Source organism: Muntiacus reevesi, chromosome 3, assembly GCF_963930625.1.
Source record: "Muntiacus reevesi chromosome 3, mMunRee1.1, whole genome shotgun sequence".
Lineage (NCBI taxonomy): Eukaryota > Metazoa > Chordata > Mammalia > Artiodactyla > Cervidae > Muntiacus > Muntiacus reevesi.
Window position 1 is genome coordinate 271,455,023 of NC_089251.1, and position 26,134 is coordinate 271,481,156.

At 37.1% G+C, this 26,134-nt stretch overlaps 1 long non-coding RNA gene across 15 annotated transcripts in view; it reads left to right on the forward strand.

Annotated features, from left to right (window-relative positions):
- LOC136165534 (uncharacterized) overlaps window positions 1-26,134 on the forward strand; it is a 1,046,218-nt gene that overhangs the window by 576,498 nt on the left and 443,586 nt on the right. For all 15 annotated transcript variants that reach the window (XR_010662558.1, XR_010662559.1, XR_010662557.1 and 12 more), the window contains one exon: window positions 19,581-19,733. This is a non-coding gene — a long non-coding RNA (uncharacterized lncRNA). The remainder of the gene's footprint in view (window positions 1-19,580; window positions 19,734-26,134) is intronic.

The following is a 26,134-nucleotide window of genomic DNA, read 5'->3' on the forward strand; positions in this document are numbered from 1 at the left end:
TCTGTGAAACCCTTCATCATGTTTAAAGAAGTTCCCTTCTGTACCGGTTTACTAAGAATTTTGTGTTTTGTTCTGTTTGTTCGAATTTAATGCTTTTTTTGTTGTTGTTGCAGCTTTTCATTACTGTATGACTTTTCTCCTTCACTATGTTAATATATTGAATTACATATTATTTAAAATCTTAAACCTAACCTGATTTCTGAGGTAAACCTAATTTGGTTTTACAGTATTACTCTTTTTATGTATTTCTGGATTCAGTTTGATATTCTGTTAATAGTTTTGTATCAGTGAGGTGGCCTATATTGTCCTTGTCAGGATTTGAAATCAGCGGTTATCTCATACTAGCCTTATAAAATGAGCTGACCCTCATTTTCTATTCTGAAAAAGTTTAAGTAGGACTGAATTGTTCCATTAAATTTCTGTGAGAATCTGGCCGAGAAGCCATCTGGGCTGGTAATTTTCTTTATAGAAAGATTTTTAATTACTCCTTTGATTTTTAATTTTTAACCTTCTCAGATTTTCTGTTGATTATTTTGGTAGTTTTCCCCCTAAGAAGTTGTCCTTTTCATCTAAACTTTTTAAATTTACTAGCATAAAATTATTTATAATAAATATTAGTATCCGTTTAATGGTTGCAGTAAAGAATTATCTTATTGTATCTGTTATAGGCTAAAACTACCTTCTGTTTTTCCTCATTCAGTCTCCCTGGGAATTTAGTAGTCATTCAAAGGAACCAAATTTTGAATCTTGCTGATTCCTTTTCTTTTTATTACATATTTGTTCTCTATTGCATTGATTTCCGCTCTTTATTTCCTTCCTTCTACTGTTTGGGATTTACTTTTTTGTTCTTTTGCTAACCTCTTGTAGATCACTACTTTTCAGCATTTCTCCCTTTTAAATATATGCATTTAAGGCTGAGCATTTCCCTCTAAGTACTGTTTCAGCTAGCAACATTACTCAAATTTTAATATATAGTACTTTTATAATTCACTTTAAAATGGTTTCTAATTTTCACTGGTATCTACTTTAACACTTGGATAAGTTGAATGTATTATATTTCTCGATTTCTGAACACATGGAGATTTTCTAGTTGTTTTCAAATGTCTTTTATTTCTAACAACATAAGATATGTCATCAGAGAACTCTTAACAACATAGCAATGTCATCAGAGAACAATCTCAGTGTTTCAAAGGTCTGTGATTTCAGACCTTTAACATTTGAGATCTGCACTGTGGCCCCAGTATATTATTTTTTCCCTATAGCTATTGAATGTGGTGTTCTAATATATTTACATTGGATCTTGCTGGTTAATCCCGTATTTCAAATCTTCAGGGTCATAAGTGACCTTTTGTTTGCTTGTATCAATTACACAGACAAGAGTGTATTAAAATATCCCGTTTACCACTGTAGATATTTCCCCTTGTATTCTCTCAGCTTTTGCTTTATTTATTTGAGACATTGCTAGTAGATGAACATATATATACACTGTGCTTGGTTGCTCAGTCATGTCTGACGCTTTGCAACCCTTTAGACTGTAGCCCTCCGAACTCCCCTGTCCTTGGGATTTTTTAGGCAAGAATACTGGAGTGGGTTGCCATTTCCTTCTCCAGGGGATCTTCTCGACCCAGGGATTGAACCCACATCTCCTGTGTCTCATGCGTTGCCAGCAGATTCTTCCCCTGCTGAGCCATCAGGGAAACCTAGTAGTTGGATAGAAATGTGTAATAGTTACATCTGCTTAGTGACTTACTGTTACGAAGTATTCCACTTTTATTCTGAAAGTGCTTTTTGCATGAAGGTCTAGTTTGTCTGGGATTGATATAACAACACCAGTTTTCTTTTTATTGTTTTCTAAGGCTGATCTACATACGTGGTTTTAAAAAATCATATTCTGCTTTTATGTTATCAAAGCCTGATTGTTTCTTGTCGTATCATCTTGGGTGTTTCTAGCATTGTAACATGTAACTTGCTTCAAAAGTAGGCACTAATAAGATACTGAGATAATGTCTTACTTGGTTGAATTTAAAAAGTAATGAGCATGATTTTGAATAAGTACTGAAGTTGTTTTAGGTTTCTCTTATTTTAAACGTTAAAAAATGTAGTTTTGTCAGGAAGAGACTTAAAGATTTATATTCTTGAGCAGATATTACCGGCGTGCAGTATACATATCAAAACCTGCAAGAGAAAATGAAATGAAAATAAATATGCTGTCCCTGTCTCTTCCCTGGTGGCTTAGACGGAAAAGAACCTGCCTGCAATGCAGGAGACCCTGCTTCAGTTCCTGGGTTGGGAAGACACCCTGGAAAAGGAATGGCAACCCACTCCAGTATTCTTGTCTGGAGAATTTCCTGCACAGAGGAGTCTGGTGGGCTATAGTCCATGGGGGTCACAGAATCAGACACAACTGAATGACTCACACTTTGACTTTTCATCCCTGTCTCTTAGTTACACATGTCCCCTCCACAGAAGCAATCACTGTGTGATTAACACAGGTAACAGTGTAATCACTGTGACCAGTTTCTTGATTAGCTTTTCACACTGTAGTCTACAGAAACCCAAGTTTTGCAAATTCAGCTTGTTAGGTGGGCAAATATATACACTACTGTGGTAAACTCTAATCTGTGTCTTCATCACAAGGTAGCATTCTAGAACATGCATTTTAAATCATAATGATAACTCTCATTCAAGCTCCAGAACAGTTTTTTTTACTTGAAAAGTTACAAAGCAGATACTGGAAGAGGATAAACAGCTTTCTGCTTCAGTCTGATTAGCCAGTCCTTCAGTTTCGAAATCCTACTGGTTTGGGCTTTAACAGAAGTGGTCCCGTGGTTAAGATAATTGGGGAAATTCTGACAAGGATGGCTCATTTGCTAGTTATTCAAGGGGGTGGTTAGGAGGAATTTCTGTTATGGATTACAGTAAGGTGAAAGAATCTGTGTATTTTGCTTATTCTCTGTCTACATGAGCAAGAAGTGCTGAGTAGGGCTAGAGGATCGGCTTCCGGGGTCATTCACTCACTCATCTGGCTGGCAAGTTGGTAGTCATTGTAAGGACACTCAGGTAACCTTATGGAAAGGCCATCCTGGGACCCAAAGGTTGACCTTTCCATAAGGTTACCTGAGTGGCCTGAGTGGCCTGATAACCCAGAGGCTGGCTCCACAGTAAGCAATCCAAGGGACCAGGGTAGAAGCCACAGTGTCTTACAGTGACGTAGCCTCAGAAGTCACACGCTTCTGCAATGTTTTATTGGTCACTCATGTGTGCTTAGTCATGTTCAATTCTTTGTGACCCTGTGAACAGTAGCCCAGCAGGCTCCTTTGCTCTTGGGATTCTCCAGGCAAGAATACTGGAGTGGGTTGCCATGTCCTCTTCCAGGGGATCTTCTGACCCAGGGACCGAATTCGAGTCTCCTGCGTCTCCTGCATTGGCAGGTGGATTCTTCACCGCTGAGCCACTGGGAAGCCACTGGTCACTCAGGTCAGCTCTGTTCAGCATAGGTGAACACTGTGCTAAAGCTTGCATATCAGAATTTAAAGATTTTTAAGGATAGTCTTTGAAAGTGGCTCTGGTGCCACTCCCCATTTAAATAAGCATTGGATCAGCGATCTTACAGCTGGTGTTTTTGGTAATCTCAAGGTGAATTTATTCAAAAAAGTAATGCTTCTAGGGTGCTGCATACTTTTCTATTATGCATTGCTCAGGAAAATGCCTGTTTGATTGCCAACGTTTTCACAGTGATTTATTTTTTGTTGTATTTGATGCCTGATAAGAACAACATTCACGTAATCTGGGAATATCTAAAGAATTAGTATTCTGGCTTCCTCTTAGAAATTGTAGAATACATCCTCGAGCTTTAATGTGGTGCTGAGATCTTGCCTGCCTTATCTATTGATGTTACTGCTTTAATCTAGCCATTGGATAAAGGTGTCATTCAGAACCCTCACTGTATATAGGGCGTTTTTATTCAGAAAATAATGAATTCTGACTATACTCTTCACAAAATAAGGTGGTGTGAGTGGTAAAGAACCCACCTGCCAGGGCAGGATATGTAAGATACGTGGGTTCAATCCCTGGTTTGGGAAGATCCCCTGGAGGAGGACATGGCAACCCACTCCAGCATTCTTGCCTGGAGAATCCAATGGATAGAGGAGCCTGGTGGGTTACTGTCCATAGGGTGGAAAGAGTCAGACGCGACTGAAGTGACTTAGCACATACATACTCAGGCTGCTGTAATAGTGTGGAAGAGCAAGGCTGCCCCTGTAAGAGAAGAAAAAAAAAATTGTCCCTGTATTCTTTGTGACAGAAATCTTCAGAGGAGTAGGTATTTGAAGATTTAAGTCTCATAGGGAGAGGGCCAGGAAATTTGTGAATCAGGTATCTGTTTATTTTAAATGTATCCAAGTGAAATATCAGATAGATAGTTGGATATTCACAGAAGAGGGTTAGGATTTAAATTCGAGATTTAATAACATCATTCAGTTCAGTTCAGTCACTCAGTCGTGTCCGACTCTTTGCGACCCCATGAACTGCAGCACGCCAGGCCTCCCTGTCCATCGCCAACTCCTGGAGTCCACCCAAACCCATGTCCATCGAGTCAGTGATGCCATCCAACCATCCCATCCTCTGTCTTCCCCTTCTCCCCCTGCCCCCAATCCCTCCCAGCATCAGGGTCTTTTCCAATGAGTCAACTCTTTGCATGAGGTGGCCAAAGTACTGGAGTTTCAGCTTCAGCATCAGTCCTGCCAATGAACAGCCAGGGCTGATCTCCTTTAGGATGACCTGGTTGGATCTCCTTGCAGTCCAAGGGGCTCTTCAGGAGTCTTCTCCAACACCACAGTTCAAAAGCATCAATTTTTCGGCGCTCAGCTTGCTTTATAGTCCGACTCTCACATCCATACATGACCACTGGAGAAACCATAGCCTTGACTACGTGGACCTTTGTTGGCAAAATAATGTCTTCTTTTTAATAGGCTGTCTAGGTTGGCCATAACTTTCCTTCCAAGGCGCAAGCGTCTTTTAATTTCATGGCTGCAATCACCATCTGCAGTGATTTTGGAGCCCCCAAAAATAAAGTCAGCCACTGTTTCCACTGCTCCCCCATCTATTTGCCATGAAGTGATGGGACCAGATGCCATGATCTTAGTTTTCTGAATGTTGAGCTTTAAGCCAAATTTTTCACTTTCATCAAGAGGCTCTTTAGTTCTTCCTCACTTTCTGCCATAAGGGTGGTGTCATCTGCATGTCTGAGGTTATTGACGTTAAAGCCTTGGGAGTAGGTGAGAAAACAGGAGAGAAAGCAGTCCTGGTACAAGTCCTCAGGCACTCATGTTTTAGAAGACGCCTGAACAGACAAAACAAACCAATAGAGGAAATCAGAGGGAGGAGGAAAGCCAGAAGAACAAGTAGAGGACAAGAGAAGACATCTACTTCAAGTAGAAGAGAGTGGTCTGCTTGGTCTAATGTTCCTGAAGAGGTTACTGTACTAAGATGAGGCAATGGAATTAGGCCGCTGGGTAGTCATTAGTGACCTTGACAATTGAGTTTCAGGAGATTGTTTAGGATTAGGGTGGGTTAAAGAGTAAATTAAAGGTGAGAAAATAGAGATAGGAAATGAAGGCCACTAGATGAAGAAGTTTTGCTGTGAGTAGAACAAAGAAATGGTCATATCTAATTGGTGGGGCGGGGGAGGTGAAGGGGAGCTGAGGTCAGGAGAGGAATTTCCTGGCCCAGAGATCGAACCCAGGTCTCCTGCATTGCAGTCAGATTCTTTACCATCTGAGCTATCGGGAAGTCCTGAGGAATTTCTTAAGATGTGTAATAATAGAGCACATTTGTTCATGATAGTGGTTCAGTAGAAGAGGAGAAACTGACTATACGGGAGAGAGAGAGGTTAGTCAGTGGTTTTCTTGCAAAGACAGGAGTAGTTGGACTCCATGCCCACGTTAGGGTATTGACCTTTGATAGAAGCAGTGCTGCTTTTTCTATTTTAATAGAAGAGAAGCAGTGTAGAAGCACTACAATTCTACCGATCTTACGGGACTTGGCAAAGAAAGTTTTTTTAAAGATTTATGAAGTAAATATAAGTTTCAGTTTTAAAAATATTTATCTATATTGAAAGAAGGAATTAAATTTGTTAGTTTGCCTTGATTTTCCTTTCTCTCTTTCACTTTTATAGTGTTAAGTGTTCGTGTTGAACTCTTACTGTGATTCATTCTCTCAATCCCTAAAATGAATCTGTGTATTAGATCTACTCTGAGTAGTGCAAGTGACCCAGAGGTTTCTGATTTGATTGACACAATCCAGTAATGCCAGGTAGATTTGGTTTTGTCATTTTACTTAAGAATAAATTTGGATTGTTTACCCTGTAATAGAAAACATTTATCTTCAGATACTCAGAAATGAAATAATTTTATAGGCTATACATTGCCTTACATGCTAAAATTCAGCATAAAGCAGGAGGGAGGGACGACATTAAAAAAAGCAGGAAATGGTAGTATAGAATTAGGCAATGCTATCTTCAGTATATCGGGTATTGAAAAGGTCATTGTTTTCTCATCCAAGGTAAGAACTTGAGGATACCGTGTAAGAATAAAAGTCTTGACCCAAGTATTTGGTTTGAGGTTCTAATAAATAAACATCATTGTTACGCCATAAATTTATTCTTGCCTATACAGTAGATTTTGTCTTTAATGTCAATTTAAAAATTGGACTTTTTCTTATCAAATCAAATGTATTTCCAGGGCTCTTTTGTGTGCTATAAACTGATAAAATGATTGGCCAAGTGATCTAAGTATTTTAAATGTTAAGGTGATGGTAGTTTTAATTGTGTTTTGGAAAAAAGGCTATTTTTTAAAAACTCATTCTGTGTGCTCCTTTTTCTTGAATTCACAGTGATACCATAAACATTTGGTGCTGTTTTGGTAATTTAAGTCCCTGAACTCTTTAGTGTTGACATCTCATCTTTATGGAGGAGGGTTTCTAAGTTTGTATTGTAAATTGTACCTTTGGGAGCAGTGTTATAGCTGTTTTAGGTTTTTAGTAAAGATCAAAGCTGAAAACATTAAACAAGACAACAAGACATGATTTTAAAAAGACACATGAGGAGACATAAAATTCTGCTTTAAGCATTTATTAAAAAAAAATTAATCAGAATTTGATTTTTTTTTCCCCCAGACGAAAGATAGCTTAAAACATTGGATGACCAGAAAGTGGAATTTTATCAGATTAGAGCACATTAAGAATTTAGAAAAAACGTTTCCTTTACTAACGAGGAGATGTTTGAATATTTGTTAATTTGGTAAAATGATTGTCAGAGGTGATTTTTTAGTTCTTTGTCTTATTAAAAACATAAATTAGTAAGTATGCTGTCAAAATTGTCAAAATAAGACTAATTAAAACAATTAAGTTTATTATAGAGTGTAAAATTTTGTGTGTTTTTTTCCTGTTGTTATGTTTTTCAGTTGAAAAAGTCTTTGGTCATTAGTTTTAACTATAAATTAGTAGTATATGCATATAATGCTTGGTTATTTCTTCTCTAAAGTAAGAAATATCAACTGGTTCTATTAACTTTTGTAAATCTTGCCATAATCATGTATCCTTCCTTATTTGAAATGTCCGTATTTTTCATTGCCTATAAGAAGATGTCTAAAGTTTTTAGCCTACCAGACAAAATGTAAAACTGCCGTAAAATTCCTAAATATCTTTAAAGGCTACTTCTCTTGCTACTTTCTCTCTGAACTCATTCTTGATTGCCTAGCCAGAAATTATCAAATCTCTCATCCTTTGGTACAGATGTTACCTCGTATTAAAACTTTTCTTGTGCACATTTGTAAGTTGATATCTTACTCCTCTTTGTATCATCTACATTCATACATTCAGCAGTGTTATTGGATGTCTGCTGTGCCCCAAACACTGTTGTAGGTGTGAAGGCAACAGCAGTGCATGAGAATCCAGGTCCCTATCCTCATGAAATTTATGTTCTAGTTTGGGAATGATAATGAGGGAGACAAAATTAAATAAACAGATAGATGCCTAGAGCCTTTTAGATGTTAAATGTTTTGAGGAGAAAACAGTGTATATGATAGAAGGTTTAAGGAGAGTACCAGTGTTGATTTGATGGCGATGGAAGATCTCTTTGAAGATGTGACATTTATGCCAAAGCTGAACGATAACAGTGGAGCAGTCATTTGAAGATTTGGGAGCAGAGTTCTCGAACTGAAAGACAGACAGTGCAAAGGCATTAGAGAGAGGAAAGAACGGGGGAGGTGGGGGAAGAGGGTGGGAATGGAAGCAGGAGGTAGGTTATACAGTCTTGTAAGCAGAGGTAAGGGATTTGAAATTTATTCTAATTTAATTTCGAAGCCTGAGAATTGTTGTTTAGTCGATAAGTTGTGTTTGACTTTGCAACCCCATAGACTGTAGCCCATCAGGCTCCTCTGTCTGTGGGATTTCCCAGGCAAGGCTACTGAAGTGGCTTGCCATTTCCTTCTCCAGGGCATCTTCCCCACACAGGGATCAAACCTGCATCTCCTACATTGGCAGGCGAGTTCTTTACTACTGAGCCACCAGGGAAGCCCCGCATTTACGGGTTCATGTGATTACATTGGGCCCACTCAGGGCCACCCTCCCCCTCCTTTATTGAGAGTGTACTATACAACCAGCACAGTACTAGGCACTGATGTGTATTGCTGAGCAAGCAAAGATTTTAATCCAAAAGCCACATACAAACAAGACGGAAGTGACCTCCATTCTCAAGGAAAGTCCATGTCAAAATGTCCAGGACCATAGTGCTCTGGAATTGGCCTACTTGAATCATAGGAGTTTGACTGTGGTTGTAAGAGTTATTCCTTACAAGTTACAAGGTAACTTTCTCATGTCTCTCAGTTCAGCTCAGTTCAGTCACTCGGTCGTGTCTGACTCTGTGCGACCCCATGAACTGCAGCACACCAGGCCTTCCTGTCCATCCCCAAATCCCAGAGTCCATCCAAACCCATGTCCATCGAGTTGGTGATGCCATCCAACCATCTCATCCTCCATCGTCCCCTTCTCCTCCTGCCCTCAGTCTTTCCCAACATCAGGGTCTTTTCAAATGAGTCAGCTCTTCACATCAGGTGGCCAAAGTATTGGAGTTTCAGCTTCAGCATCAGTCCTTCCAATGAACACCCAGGACTGATCTCCTTTAGGATGGACTGGTTGGATCTCCTTGCAGTCCAAGGGACTCTCGAGTCTCCTCCAGTACCACAGTTCAAAAGCATCAATTCTTCGGTGCCCAGCTTGCTTTATAGTCCAACTCTCACATCCGTACATGACCACTGGAAAAACCATAGCCTTGACTAGACGGACCTTTGTTGACAAAGTAATGTCTCTGCTTTTTAATATGCTGTATAGGTTGGTCATAACTTTCCTCCCAAGGAGTGAGCGTCTTTCAATTTCATGGCTGCCATCACCATCTGCAGTGACTTTGGAGCCCAGAAAAATAAAGTCAGCCACTGTTTCCTCATCTGTTTGTCATGATGTGATGGGACCGGATGCCATGATCTTCGTTTTCTGAATGTTGAGCTTTAAGCCAGCTTTCTCACTCTCCTCTATTTCACTTTCATCAAGAGACTCTTTAGTTCTTCTTCACTTTCTGTCATAAGGGTGGTATCATCTGCATATCTGAGGTTATTGATATTTCTCCCGGCAGTCTTGATTCCAGCTTGTGCTTCCTCCAGCCCAGCATTTCTCATGATGTACTCTGCACATAAGTTAAATAAGCAGGGTGACAATGTACAGCTTTGACATACTCCTTTTCCTATTTGGAACCAGTCTGTTGTTCCATGTCCAGTTCATTTTTTGTTTGTTTGTTGTTTTTTGCTTTTTTCCATGTCCAGTTCTAACTGTTGCTTCCTGACCTGCATACAGGTTTCTCAACAGGCAGGTCAGGTGGTCTGGTATTCCCGTCTCTTTCAGAATTTTCCTGTTTGTTGTGATCCACACAGTCAAAGGCTTTGGCAAGTCAACAAAGCAGAAATAGATGTTTTTCTGGGACTCTCTTGCTTTTTCGGTGATCCAGCAGATGTTGGCAATTTGATCTCTGGTTCCTCTGCCTTTTCTAAAACCAGCTTGAACATCTGGAAGTTCACGGTTCACGTATTGCTGAAGCCTGGCTTGGAGAATTTTGAGCATTACTTTACTAGCGTGTGAGATGAGTGCAACTGTGTGGTCATTTGAGCATTCTTTGGCATTGCCTTTCTTTGGGGTTGGAATGAAAACTGACCCTTTCCAGTCCTGTGGCCACTGCTGAGTTTTCCAAATTTGCTGGCATACTGAGTGCTGCACTTTGACAGCAAGCATCATCTCTTAGGATTTGGAACAGCTCAACTGGAATTCCATCACCTCCACTAGCTTTGTTCATAGTGAGACTTCCTCAGGCCCATTTGACTTCGGACTCCAGGATGTCTGGCTCTAGGTGAGTGATCACACCATCGTGATTATGTGGGTTATGAAGATCTTTTTTCTCATGTCACTACATGGTTCTTTATTGCATCCATACTGGTCTTAACTAAAGCAGATATTTTCAATGCCAGCATTGGATAAATGTCAGCCAAACAGAGCCAAAACAAACTTTGCCATTGTTCTGAGCTTTAGGGCAAGGGTCACAGTGCTCTGGGGCTCATCTTCCCCATGTAAGCTCATTCTTTAGAGTGTGTTCCTTCTTTAGGGTTGCAGGCTACCATATGGCATGCAGAGAAAGTGCCAAACGAGTGACAGTGAATCTTGTCTCCTTTTTTTTAAAGTCTGCTAATTAATAACTTTAGTTACATCTGCCAAGTCCTTCTTACCATGTAATATAGTGTATTCACTACCGTAACACCAGGGAATACATGTTTGACGTCTTTAATATCATATAAGAGCAGTGAAGCAGAATTAACTCTGACAGAGTTAATTTTTGAGTCATTCCAGTTTTTAAATTTCTTTTACCTTTACTTATATGCCTACCTTCAAGGATTACCTTGATAGTGACGCCTGATAGATTAGCCATACTCCATAAGACAACCCGAAACTGTTTATCTTTAGTTTTAGTTATTTAACTAACTGAACATAAAAATGTGGAAATGCCTCTTGCATTTAAAGAGATTTTGTTCTAGATATCTTCCAGAGAAAGCTGTGGTTACTCATTGATAAAAAGTTGTGGGTCAAGAGAATTTATTGATACTGTCTAAGCTGTTTGAGATTTTTTGTTTTCACTTATTCTGATTATTTAAGAAATGGATTCACTCAATAAATGTTTATTGAGCAGCGCTAGGTGCTAGGATGATAATAACTGAACACGTAACTTCTTTTGGTAATTAATTAATTTATTTCAATTGGAAGCTAATTACTTTACAGTGTTGTAGTGTGTTTTGCAGCACATTGACATGAATCAGTCATGGGTGTACATGTGTCCCCCATCCTGAACCCCCCTCCCACCTCCCTCCCCATCCCATCCCTCTGGGTCATCCCAGTGCACCAGCCCTGAGCACCGTGCCTCATGCATCAAGCCTGTCCGGGTGATCTGTTTCACATATGATAATATACATGTTTCAATGCTATTCTCTCAAATCATCCCACCCTCGCCTTCTCCCCCAGAGTCCAAAAGTCTGTTCTTCACACATGTGTCTCTTTGGCTGTCTCGCATATAGATAGGGTCATCGTTACCGTCTTTCTAAATTCCATGTATATGCGTTAGTACACTGTATTGGTGTTTTTCTATCTTCACTCTGTATAAATAGGCTCCAGTTTCATCCACCTCATTAGAACTGATTCAAATGCATTCTTTTTAATGGCTGAGTAACATTCCACTGTATATATGTACCACAGCGTTCTTATCCGTTCGTCTGCCGATGGACATCTAGGTTGCTTCCATGTCCTGGCTATTGTAAACAGTGCTGCGATGAACATTGGAGTACATATGTCTCCTTCAATTCTGGTTTCCTTGGTGTGTATGCCTAGCAGTGGGATTGCTCGGTCGTATGGCAGTTCTATTTCCAGTTTTTTAAGGAATCTCCACACTGTTCTCCACGGTGGCTGTACTAGTTTGCATTCCCACCAACAGTGAAAAGACAGCCTTCAGAATGAGAGAAAATAATAGCAAACAAAGCAACTCGCAAAGAATTAATCTCAAAAACATACAAGCAACTCCTGCAGCTCAGTTCCAGAACAATAAAAGACCCAATCAATAAATGGGCCAAAGAACTAAACAGACATTTCTCCAAAGAAGACATACAGATGGCTAACAGACACATGAAAAGATGCTCAACATCACTCATTATCAGAGAAATGCAAATCAAAACCACAATGAGGTACCATGTCACGCTAGTCAGAATGGGTGCTATCCAAGAGTCTGCAGGCAATAAGTGCTGGAGAGAGTGTGGAGGAAAGGGAACCCTCTTACACTGTTGGTGGGAATGCAAACTGAACACGTAACTTTTTAGGAATCATGAGACTCTGAAGGAGAAACAAGCTGCTCTGGGAGATAACACAGTCATCGTTTAGTAACTGTGAGTGGTTGGTTCTGAGACCTTGGAGGATATCAAAACCCAGAGATGCTCAAGTCCCTTTTATTAATATAAAACAGTATAGTATTTACATATAGTCTACATATATCCCTCCCATTATACTTTAAGTCGTCTCTAGGTTTGTTATAATAACCTTGTAAGTGCTATGTAAGTAGTTGCCAGGCTGCTTGGCAAATGCAAGTTTTGTCTTTTGGAACTTTCCCCAGATCTTTTCTGTATATTTTTGACCCGTGGCTGGTTGAATCCACAGTGGTTGAATGGAGAACCCAAGGATACAGAGCACCTACTGTACGTATATCTAGGTAGGTGGTCTAGCATGATCTGCTCATGAGGATTTGACCAACACTGGCTTGCCACTTCACTGTGGGTGGACCTGAATTAACCTTGAAATTTCTCTGAGCCTCAGTTTTCTATGTATGTGAATAGTAATCTTTAATTGGAGTTCCTGTGCCCTTTTGCAGTAGCACTAGCAATTTTGAATTAATTTGTATTAAGAAAGGCTCCCCCACAATTTATATATGTACCTGAATCTGCCTTTGGCTCCCTTACTTTTCTTCTCCTTCAAATGTGATGATTTCAAATTGTGTCCAAACTAGAGGTACTTAACTTTTGGAGGAAAAAATACAGAAATAATGTGTGTTAGTTGGTAGAAGTGTTATAAAATTTAGAAAAATCACGATTTTTATCATTTCTACACCCAGGGAAGACCCTTGACATTTTAGTGATCTTTCAGTCTTCTCTGTGCACATACATAGTTCATTTAAAAAAAGACAAGGCTAGTTGGCTAGATAGTATCATATTACAAATACAGTATGTATTTAACTTTAATTCATAATTATTATGATCACTGTAATTTAATAAATTTATATAATTATTAGATTATATAAATTATACAACTATCATAATTTATATAATTTAACAAAATATTTATAGTATATGTTATCTAGTTATAAATATTTGTGTATTAATAATTTGATAATTCTGCATTTTCACTTAATGCCACATGAATTACATAATACAATTGTATCTAATTATCTTCTATGACATAATTTAATTTTGTTAAGGTTGGAATGATGCATTTCTCAAATGTTTGGTAGAAGGTGTTTATAAAGCCATTTGAATCTGGTATTTTTGTGTGTGTTGGACAGAGGAAAGGGGAAACATTTAAACTCCTCTAGCTTTCAGTAGTTGTAGAACTATTAAGATTATCTATTTCTTTCTTGAGTCAATTCCCCCCACCTTTAAACTGTGTTCACTTTATATATTTGGGATCTTGTCTGTCTCTAATATTCAATCTTTTAAAGAAACTAACCTTTTGCTCTGATCTTCAAACTTTACAAAAACGTACACAATGAAAAGGAAGGCATCTTCTCAGCAGAGCTGAGACCTTTCCAGAGGCAGTCAGTGTACTTTTTCTCAATGACATTTTTATCTTTTTACAACCCTTTTATTTTTTACTAAAACAGGATGAACAGTATGAGACGTAGTGATCTATACTCTCTTGTTTTCTCTCTTCTTTTTGTTTGTTTGTACATCAACCTCATTTTTAATGCCAGTGTAATATTCCACTTCATGGATGTATCCTGTTTAATTAAAAGTAGTTATGCTTTTTTCCCAGTAAAAACCTGTCCCATTTGTTTGATATAACCTAAGAACTTGATTTATTAACCCTATTGTAGTAATAGACATAATCATTTCAGAGGTCCAACAAGCCTTCCATGTGCCTTACCCTTTCACAAATAAGTTGAAATTAAAATGTTCGTTGCTCTATAATAGCCTCCTTGGAAGAGGGTATGTTCCATTTAAGTATTTTTAATTACAAACACAACTCTCTTCTGTAATTTAAATGCCATGTGATGTTGTTAGCACTTGAACCCCTGTTTCTTCTATAACTTACCCTAATGTGCAGTTTGAGAGATAGGTGCCGTCTTATGCTTCCTCATGGCTGCCCTGCTGCCCTTGCCACTTATTTATTTATTTATTTTTCATTTATTTTTATTAGTTGGAGGCTAATTACTTTACAGTATTGTAGTGGGTTTTGTCATACATTGACATGAATCAGCCATGGATACACATGTGTTCCCCATCTCGATCCCCCCTCCCACCTCCCTCTCCACCCGATCCCTCTGGGTCTTCCCAGTGCACCAGCCCCGAGCACTTGTCTCATGCATGCAACCTGGGCTGGTGATCTCTTTCACCATAGATAATATACATGTGTCGATGCTGTTCTCTCGAAACATCCCACCCTCGCCTTCTCCCACAGAGTCCAAAAGTCTGTTCTGTACATCTGTGTCTCTTTTTCTGTTTTGCGTATAGGGTTATCATTACCATCTTTCTAAATTCCATATATATGTGTTAGTATGCTGTAATGTTCTTTATCTCTCTGTCTTACTTCATTCTGTATAATGGGCTCCAATTTCATCCATCTCATTAGAACTGATTCAAATGAATTCTTTTTAATGGCTGAGTAATATTCCATGGTGTATATGGACCACAGCTTCCTTATCCGTTCGTCTGCTGATGGGCATCTAGGTTGCTTCCATGTCCTGGCTATTATAAACAGTGCTTCGATGAACATTGGGGTGCACGTGTCTCTTTCAGATCTGGTTTCCTCGGTGTGTATGCCCAGAAGTGGGATTGCTGGGTCATATGCTTGCCGCTTATTTCAAGTTCATCTTCTTACATGTCTTTGAGATGCTACCTTTACTATGACGAACTTTTCATATACTTCTGGAATTTAAAAAAATGTGTTCCCTTGGTTGATCTGCCAGTATCATAGCTTTTTAAAGTCTTTTTATTTTTAAATGACTTTGTACTTATAAAAGAGAAAAATAAGAGAGTTCCTATGTAGCCTTCAGTTAGTTTCTCCTAATGTTAACATCTTATATATCCATAGTATAATGATAAGAGCTAAGAAATTAGCTTACTGATACAGTACATTTGACTTCGTACTCTTTTACTTATAATGGCTTTGCAGCAATTATTTAATATGTCATAGGAATACTCTTGCTCTTCCCTTCATATTTTCCCTTTTTTTTTGCTTGTTTTTTCTTTCCAGTTGTCTAGCTGTAGCAAACAAAATAAAAAAAAATTTTTTATATAGTATTTATTTGGGGACCATGTAAAATTAACTCAGGGAGAAAGGACATCATTATGCTACTGAATCTTTAGTACAGAAGCAAGATATGTCTTTCCATTTGTTGAAATCTACCTTTGTGTCTCTCAGAAGTGTTCCATAGTTTTTCTCATACATGTTTTGAACTCTTTATTCAGTTTATGCCTGTTTTTTTAAAAATTATAGATAAGATCTTTTCTTTCATTTTATCGTTTATCTGGTTTCTCTTTGTACATAGAAAGGAAAGATTTCTTTATGTTTTGCACTTGACTAAACTACTAGATTATCTTGTTGTAGTAATATTTAGTTGGTTCTTTTGGATATTCTAGTTATTTAATTGTACCCCTACCAGTAGTATTCCTTTCTAATTTCATTCTCTGTGTTGACTGATAAAAATGAGTAACAGTGGTAAAAATGGGGCTTTCCCTGACTCTAGTAATATAGTATATCTAGTATTTCCTCATCGGGTGGTGCTGGCTTATTGTGGGTCTGACATATATTGTGTTTAAAAAGTGTGCTTTTATATCCAGTATTTTCAATAAGAATGGGCATTGAGTTTTTAAGGCGTCTTTTCATCACCTTCGGCATGATAATATTTTTCTTCTATGTAGCTCTATTAATGTGTTGGGTGATATCAGTTTTACAACAGTGACTTTTGTTGTAAATTTTAGATTTTCCATCTCTTGCGGTTAGTTTTTATCAAAGTAGTTTGTATCAAAAGTACACTTTCTAGTAAATTATCTATTTCATTTGGTTTTCAAGTTTGCTTACATAGACTTGAGCAAAGTAGTCTTCTATGATTCTTTTGGTTTCTTTTTGTATTGATATTTTCTTTTTTTTTTTCATTACCATCTGATAGTACTGACAAATACATCTTTTTTAAAATTCATTAAACCAAAAGAATAAAAGCAGTTTAACTAATTTTTTTAAAATCCCAAACTTCTTAATTTATAATAAAGAATCTTTCAGATTTAATTCTAATTGTGTATCCCTTACCTACCTAAACTTTTCTGCCTCCTTGCGTTAATATCTTAGGGTCCTTGTAGATTTGTTTCTAGTGACCATTTGGATAAAAGTCTAGATAACAGTCCTTTTATAAAACTCTCTTCTCCCCTACCCTGCTCTTAAGGGGTGAGAATCCTTTTAGTGCACACCCTGTCTCCCTGGTGACTCAGAAAGAATCCAATGCTGGAGACCTGAGTTCTGTCCCTGGATCAGGAACATCCATTGAAAAAGAGATTGACTCCCTTCTCCAGTATGCTTGCCTAGAGAATTCCGTCGACAGAGGAGCCTGGCGTGCTCTAGTCCATGGCGCTCAAAGAGTTGGACAGGACTGAGCAGCTAACCCTTTCGCTTACTGAGAAGCATGTTTTAAAGATTCAAAGATTTTTCCCATTTCATCAGATAAATTTTGAGGTTTTTTTTTTTTTTTTTTTTTAAATGATGCTGGGTGAGTTGCATTTACGATATATTTGGTATGAAATTCTTGTGATTGTTTAAAAGGCTTTCTAAAACAAATTTATGATTTTTTAAATTTTGCATTAAGCAATTTTGACTTAGGTATGGCGGCAACATATTAAAAGGACATAAGGCAAAGTATTACCTCGAAACATCGTATTTTTCTCATAAAATTATATGAGAACATCCTGTTTTCTAAAGCAGAAATGACTTAAATGTTTTGATTCTGGAGGGAGAGAGAAAAAAAATAATGGTATGTTTTAATTGTCCACCTAAAGGGTTGAATTCTTTTTTGTTCCAGTAAAAAGCACTTTTAGTAGTCTCTTGCTCATTTTGTCCATCTGGCTCTTTTTGTGATTGTATGTGGTTATAGCCTCTGTGTCTAAACATAATTCCAGTAATTTTCTCTTTCCCTGTATTATTACTTTTTCTCTTATTTATACTATTTTAGTGGAAAATTGCCTGTTAGGATTTTGTTTGGAGTGAGGAATTTTAGGTCTTATGTTACTAAATGCTGTCAGATTCCCACCTTTGTCACATGATTTTTAGTGTACTGCCTCTTTGTAGGTAGAGCTGCTTCTTAGTGGTATGGTATAAAATAGATAGGGCTTCCCAGGTGGCTCAGTAGTAGAGAAACCGCTTGCCAGCACAGGAGACTGGGGTTCAATCCCTGGGTCAGGAAGATGCCCTGGAGGAGGAAATGACAACCCACACCAGTATTTTTGCCTGGATCATCCCATGGACAGAGGAGCCTGATCGGCTGCAGTCCATGGAGTTGCAAAGAGTCAAACCCAACTGAGCATGCATGCACACAAAACAGATAAGTGATCCCACCTATGAATTTCTCCTTTGTTTCTCATGTACCTTCTCAGTCCTTTTTCAAAAGAGTGAATTACTTCTTCACCTCTTGTCGATTGGTCAGAAGACTAAGGCTTTTAACAGTAGATTAACTTTAGGTCTTACTAAGGAAGTTACATAGTAAGTGTATTTTCATGATATAACTTACACAGGACTTTTATTTTTAGACCATCCTTTTGTTTCTCAATTCTAACAATATCCCTGTAAATTATATTAGAAAAGGTAGTAAATGTCCATTTTACGAATGGTGAAATGAGTTAAAATTCAGGGGCAAAGGTGAAGGCACGACCAAGACTGAAACTGAGACCCGGATCCCCAAATACTAGTCTAGCGCTCACTCTTTTCAGTCATGAAGGTTTTTGAGGGTGATCCCCACCACCCAGGACTCTTGTTTCCTTCCAGATTTATTGTCCCTAGCTGTTGGAGAACAGACGGAGACCTGTGTCACTTGATTTCCCTTGTTAGGGTATCCCTTCCAGTTGCTGAACTACAATATTGTCATGACTAGCCAGTGTTGTAATTTGTCTGCCTTATTTCGTATAGTGGATTTTTACTGCAGAAACATTTTTTTTATGTCCAGATCTATTAAGTATTGCTTGAGTACAGACTCTGTTATACTTTTTAACTCTTAAGAGATAGGTAGAATTTTATTCCATAGAAATTAAACTACAAAGAGGATCTGGGTCTTTGGAACTTCGGTAGTCTGAACATAATTTCTAACATTCTCTAATTCTTCAGGCCAAGGACCTCTTATTACCTGACTATCATCTGTATCTTTCTTTTCTCCCCTTTTCTTTCATGGTAATGTAATTAATAGCAAGGCTGTGCTTCGCTTCTCTTTGACAGTCTCTACTCCTAAAATCATCTGTTTTCTTCAAGTGTCTTTCAGCCTCAATGTGAGCACAGTGGGTCCTGTGATATGTATGCCATAACATGGCCTATTGTATTCATCCTTTTGGATAAATGTAATATAATTTATATTAGCAGTTTTTATCATCTTTCTTTCCAAAAGAGTTGAAGTCTCAATCCAATCCTCTCCCTTGTGTCTGTTTTGTTTAATGACCGCCTTTTTAATGAGGCCTTTTTGGAACTTCATATTTCCCCATGGATAATGTTTAAGACTAGCCTTTTATCAAATGAAAAGTGGTAGACTGCAATACCTAATCTCATTAATCCATTTGGGCTATAAAATTATGTGACTGTTGGGCAAAATCCAGAAATAAATTAATATGACCAATATAAATATATTTCTTATCAATAACTGCATTTCCCAAATCTTGTCTGTAAGACCATTTAAAATATCTCTGAAACCTCAAAAAAATTCTAACCTGATAGAAATCTTACCCACCTGTGAAAAGGCAGGTGTTTTTCAAACACTACTGACGTTCTCTTCTATGTTAACTCTTATTTGTCTTTCATTAAACCCCGGTATTTCGGCTTCTCAGAAAGGCCCTGCCACTCACACAGTGTTGTTTTGGTACTGAAACTGCTACATTAACACAGTTCTTGTTAAATGTCTCTGAGGTTTTATTTCTTTATCCCTTTCTTTGTAACAAGCAGCCACTCTATTTTTTCAGTAGTGAATTTCAAAATCCTTTTTAACCTTATAGGTCCAGGGGTAGCCAAGGATGGCTGCAGCTTCCTATGATCAGTTGTTAAAGCAAGTTGAGGCCCTGAAGATGGAGAACTCAAATCTTTGACAAGAGCTAGAAGATAATTTCAATCATCTTACAAAACTGGAAACTGAGGCATCTAATATGAAGGTATCAAGACTGTGACTTTAAATTGTCGTTTATCCATTTTTATTCCATGTTTCTTCCTGTAAACTTTGGGTTAGACACTTCACTTACTTAGAAGTGTATTTTTTAAGTTAAGCAGTAATCTGTAAACTCTTTCTTGCAAAAGTTAACATTGATATTTTCAGTCCAGATGTTTTTAATTCATCCAGCAAATCATATAAAGAAAATGATTATAAAACCACAGTGACTAAGTAGTTAGTCCTTAGTTATTTTTAAGCTTAAAAATGAGAGACCAACTTTACCATCACTATAGTGAGGCTGAGCATTCTATGTAATTCACAGAAACTAGCCTCACAGCTGCCAAATTTATCTTAAGGATTAAAACAAAGCATAGTCATCATCCCCAACCCCCTCAGATCTTGTCATCACTTAAGTGCTGCAGTGATAGATCGTCAAGAAATTTGGGGTGACCTAATGAGAAGAGTCCCGAAGTGAAGATTAGTACCTGATTCTATTTCTGGTTTTGCCATAAGCTGAGCTACAGACTGTCGGGTGCCCTTCTGGAATTAAATTGCTTTATTTGAAAAAGTAGTCATTGCACTAACAGAAGATGTCCACGACACTCAAGCCCTGAAATTGGTTTGCTGTATAGCATTGCAAAGCTGTGATAACCTCCATGAAAAGTTATAAAATATTCAGTGTTCACTGGGAAAATATGTTCTTATTTCAAAATAATTGCAGTCAAAACTTTAACTGTTTTAATTTCCAGTTAGGCAGATTTTCCTCTCACTGAATTTAATAGAACTGGAGGTCATCAACAAAACTGTTACCTCCTTCTCTTTTAAAAAAATCCTTCTTGCTACCTGTTTTTTCTGCGCCTTGGCCATTTTACCATCTGGGTTTCTGACCCTCTTCTTCCTGTCTGCTTACTACTCTTATTCCTTATTCATTTATTATTCTCTTCTATTTCTTTTTCCATGCATTTTGAGGTCTCTCTTATTCTTCAAGCTTCTGTGTATTACTGAACTATTGAGCTGCTCCTCTTTTGCCTTTTTATTCACTATCAAAGCAGTTTAGCCTTTTACTCATTTGAACCTTTCTTTCTTTTTCTCTCTCTCTTTCTCTTCTATGCATAAATCTTTTCTACTGTGTTGCCTATTTCTGTGGCAGTAGCAATGACAGATCTCCAAGATACCGATCTCAGATCCTTCATAAAGAAATATTTTTTTCTATAGACTATAAAGAAGCATTTTTTTTTCTCACTGCAAACCATGAAAACAGCTGTGAATCAATTACCTACTAGGTTAAAAAAGCGTAGCTTGATATTTTAACACTGATCAGCATAATGTATCTAAAATTATTGTTCATGACACGTGGTTTTAAAAGTTTAAAGATACAAAATTTAAATTCCCCAGCAAGACTAATGGTTTATCTGCTTCAGAAGTATATTTTGTAGAGAATTCTTCCTAGCATACCTATCTGAATGTCTCTTGTGCAGAATTCTGAGTCCCTTTTCCAAGTTTTTTATTTTTATAAACTACTTGAGCAAATTGAAACTTCATTTTGGTGAAACATTTTAACATACCTTTAGATCTATCTCCATGGATGGAAATGCTGAAATGTGGAATGTCTCTCAGAGTAACACTATAAGGCAGATCCTTAAATTTCTGCAATGGAATACCAGGTTGGCCTCTTAGGAATGAGGTCATGAATATACATCATGAATATTAGTATTTAAGATATGTCTGAATTCAACCATGAATTGATTACTGCTCAGTGAGTGTTTTTACAGACATCCTTGCAAAGCCATCCACATATTTCTTCAGGATTTAGTGTATGGTATCATAGCAGTTATGCCCTTATACTGAAGTTATTTATGTATCTCCTTTCAAGAAGCTTTTTGAAAAAAAAGAAGCAGCAGCAGCTTTATAGTACTAACAGGAAACCATGCTCTGTTTATTTTGTCTTAAAATACTGATGTGTGAATGAAGACACTTGGAAACATTGGAACTTACTACATTGGATTAAAGTTAATCCAAAACAATGGTTATTTTTCAAAAAAATAACTTTTTAGACTTTGTAATACATCATATGATCTTGTATTATGTTTGCTGATCGTTCCTGTGTAATGTGTTCACCCTGTGGATGGCAAGGTGTGTCTCTTTCAACTACATTATTTCAGGATTTCTGAAATTTATACAGTAGTGCCATCTAGTGGCAAAAGAGAATACTGCTTTGTTATTGATTACATGTCATTGATAGTATAAAAATATTCTGTGTGTGTGTGACAGTCAGGGAAATATGTGTACAGCAGTTAAGGAAATGTGAGCATTGACTGTATTTGAGAATATTAAGAAAATGTTTATTTTGTAGTTCTAATGATGGCATTGTGGTTGTGTTTAGGAAGAATCCCTTTTTAAATATACATGTAGAATTTTTTTAGAGAAGAAACAGTATGATGACTGAGATTTGTTTTTCAAATAAATTTGGGTTGAGGGGGAATGGACGAAGTGGTTATAAGCATAGATGAAAGAAGCCCATGAGTTGATAATGTTTGAACTAACATGAGGATACATAGGAGTTCATTACATTATTCTCTACATTTATGGATATACTTGATGCTTCTGTGATTAAAATAAACTGCAGATTTTGTGGGATTTAGAATAAGAATGCAGCAATTATAGCTAAACTTAAGGGAAATTATATAGTATACTTCTTACTCCAGGGCAGGAAGTCAATGTGATTTACTTTAAAATGCTGAGCATCGCAGCATGATAAATATGGTGAAAAATTAAGTTAGTTGCACGGTCGTATCCGACTCTCTGTGACTCCATGGACTGCACCTGTCCCGCTCCTCTGTCCATGGAATTCTTCAGGCAGGAGGACTGGATTGGTTGCCATTTTCTTCTCCAAAATATGGTGAAGTATGAAGCATTTAAATTGAAAGATGGCATGGTGTAGAAAAATATATCTAGGTAAAATATTAACCAACCATTTATATCTCTTGTATTTTAGCAAAATGAAGTATTTATAAATTGTTTTAACTATAAAACCATGTATATGGAGAGTATCTTGTATTTTCAGAGTGTAAGAAAAAAATGAGAAGTAAAAATTCAAATTGGCACAGTTCATAATTTATTTTGAAGATTTAATTACCAAGTATACTTTTATCTAGTAATAAAAAATATCAGTAACTGTGACATAGTGAGGAAAACAGAAGTGGATCAAGTTGAAAACTCCCTTGAAATGACACAGTTACTCATTCATATTTTCTATTCACTTATATGACCACAGTATATTTGTCTGTAATAATTAATTCTCTCATGTTTCTAAAATCTTAACTTTTTAAAAATAATGTTTGATTATATGATTAATTTTTTAAAACCAAACTTCCAGAATTTATAAATACAAATGAATATTCTCTCCTTTAAAATTACATATTTATTTTAAAAACTGTCATTTCTCAAAACATTTTTTGAAATATTTTGTTTGGAATTGCTTTGTAGTTGTGCTGCATCTTTTAAAAACCTCTTTGAAATTAAGGACTTCTTTTTAGGCTGTATTAAGTATGCAACCCCAAGCAATTGATCAGCCCTACCGCAGCAATTAGAAAACACTGGATAAAAACAAAAACCATTCTTTTAAGGACATTGGAGAACTGTGAAATCATCAAGAACTATACTAACTAAAATTCCTAAGAGGAAAGAGTCCTTTCTAGATGAGCTGAGATCACCAGTAATTTTCTTCCCCAGGGGTATTTACTGATTCTGTAACACACCGATAATTAATCATTGGCACAGGCATTGAGACTCCACTGGAGGAAGGAAACCGTTGGGCAAAGACGTGGACATGTGCAAAGCATTGACATTTAGCAGGGCTCCAAGTGTATGACTAGTGTCTCACATTCTCTCCAAATGCATGGGGTGTTAGCTGAGTCTTGTTGGGGGGAAGATGCCCGGGAGGGCTAGGAAGCAGATCATTAAGAGGCAGTGTCCTGCTAAAGCAGGTCTCAGCCTCAGTGTAAGAGAAGAGATACATTCAGAGAACTCAGCAAACCAAATCAGATGCGAAAGCGAAAGTCGTTCAGTCATGTCCAACCCTTTGCAACCCCATGGACTATCCAGTCCATGGAATTCTCCAGGCCAGAATACTGGAGTGGGTAACCTTTCCCTTCTCCAGGGGATCTTCCCAACCCAGGGATCGAACCCAGGTCTCCCACATTGCAGGCAGATTCTTCACCAACTGAGCTATTAGGGAATCTCATATGAATTTCACTTAAACTGCATCTGCAACCCATTTTCAGTTATTGGTTGAAGGAAATCAGACCCCAGTGGTGGAAAGGGCAAACTCTGTAAGGGAAACTCTAATCTCAAGTCTTTCCTGCTCTTGTATGTATAATGACTGGCATACGGTTAAAAGTTACAAGAAATACAAAGAAATAGGAAAATGACTGATAACCAACAGAACAAATAGTTAATAGAAGCAAATCCCAAGATGATCCACATGTTGTAAGCAAGTAACAGTCAAGGATTTTAACATAATTATTTTAAATGTTTTGATAAAAATGATGGATTAAGTGGATAAAGAGTCAGAAAATCTCAACAGAGAATTGGAACCTATAATTAAGAAGACTCAAACTTAAACCTTGCTGGTAGGAGTATAAAATGGCACAAACACTTTGAAAAACCACTCAGCAGTTTCTTTTAATCACTGTGACTCAGGGTTTAAACCTCCAGATATATATTCAAGAGAAGTGAGTACGTGTGTCCACCTGGAGATAAGTGCAAGAACGTACATAGTAGCATTCTTCACAATAGCCTCCAAACTGGCAACAACCCAAATGCCCATCAAAAGGATAAGGGATGTATCAGTGGAGATCTATTCATACAGTGGACAACTACACAGTATTAAATAACTGATACATACAACAGCATGGATGAGTGTCATAGAGATTTTGATGAGCAAAAACCACGAGACACAAAAGGCTGTATACTGTATAATTTCATTTATATGCAATTCACAAGGAGGCCAACTAACTGATAACAAAAATCAGAGTACTGATTACTTCTGGAGAATGAATACTGATTGATAAGGGGCAAAAGGGAACCTTCTGTGATACTGGAAATGTTTTGTGTCTTCCCTGGGTGGCAATTACATGGATACTTGGATTATATAAGAAATTTAAGATTGGCGTGCTTTTCACATGTATGTTCTGTCTCAGTAAAACAGAAAAGAAATGAGCTTAATTTTTATTATGGAATAGACACAAACTGTTCACAAGAAAATAGTAATGTAGTCATGCTGGGTGGTGTCATCTTGAGACAAAGTAACTGGATCTATAAATTAACTGCGTATTTTTGAGATTCATAACTCAGAATTTACAAGAATAATTTAGGAGAACACATTGGAATAAGTAGCTTTTCCAAGATAGATGCTTTGAAATTTTAATTTTCTAAACTTTATAAATTTCCATAATTTTATTTACTTTATGGTTATTGCTTTTATCAATAGACTTCTAGCCATATGCACAGAAACTTAAAACTTACAAGTTATGTATATTCACTATCTTTAAAATTTAGGAAATACAGACAGAAAGAGATCAAGCTCACCCATTTAAAAACATTTTTTTAATGTTGGTAACCTTTGATAATGTGTATATTTTTCTCTCTGCATTTTATGCAAGCATGCATTCAATGGGATCATATTTTGCAGCATGCTTTTTAATTTAATATAGCTATCATGTCATGTCATTAAGTATTTTATAGTATTTTCACAGATGTATAATATGCCGTTGTTCGGCTAATGCCATAAATTTATTTAATCCTTTATTGTTGTACATCGCCTTTTCATTTCTGTTGTTGGTGTTATTTTAATTTTTCCTTCTTTTTAATATGTTTTTTAAAAACCAATAATGTGCCATTAATTTTCAAAAATTAAGTATATGTCCTATGACATATACAGGGATTTCTTTTAATTGTTGCTTTTGAATTCTTAAATGCTTGTACTTTTTCTGAAAACAGTATTTGTTTTGATAATATCTGTTGTTTTAAAATGAGGAAACCAAAACCAAAAATTGCTTGTAATCCCAACTTCTATAGAATACTCACTGTTAACACCTTGATGATAGGCTGTAGAGAAGGATCATCTATAAAGAAAGACCTGATCAGAGCTGTGCTTTAAAAGTCTTATTAATCTGTTAGTTCTATGCAAGGTAGGACCATTTAGGAGATTATTTTAGTAGTTTTGGTGGGGTCAATAGTCAGGATAATGACATAAAAATAGAGAAGAGATGGCTAATAAGAGATATTAAGCCTAGAATGCATACCACTGATAGTTCCTTGAGAAAGGTAGCTGTTGAATTGTGAGCCTGCGAATTGTAAGAAATAGGATAAGATTAAAAGATCTTTGAATTACAAGCTGCAGTG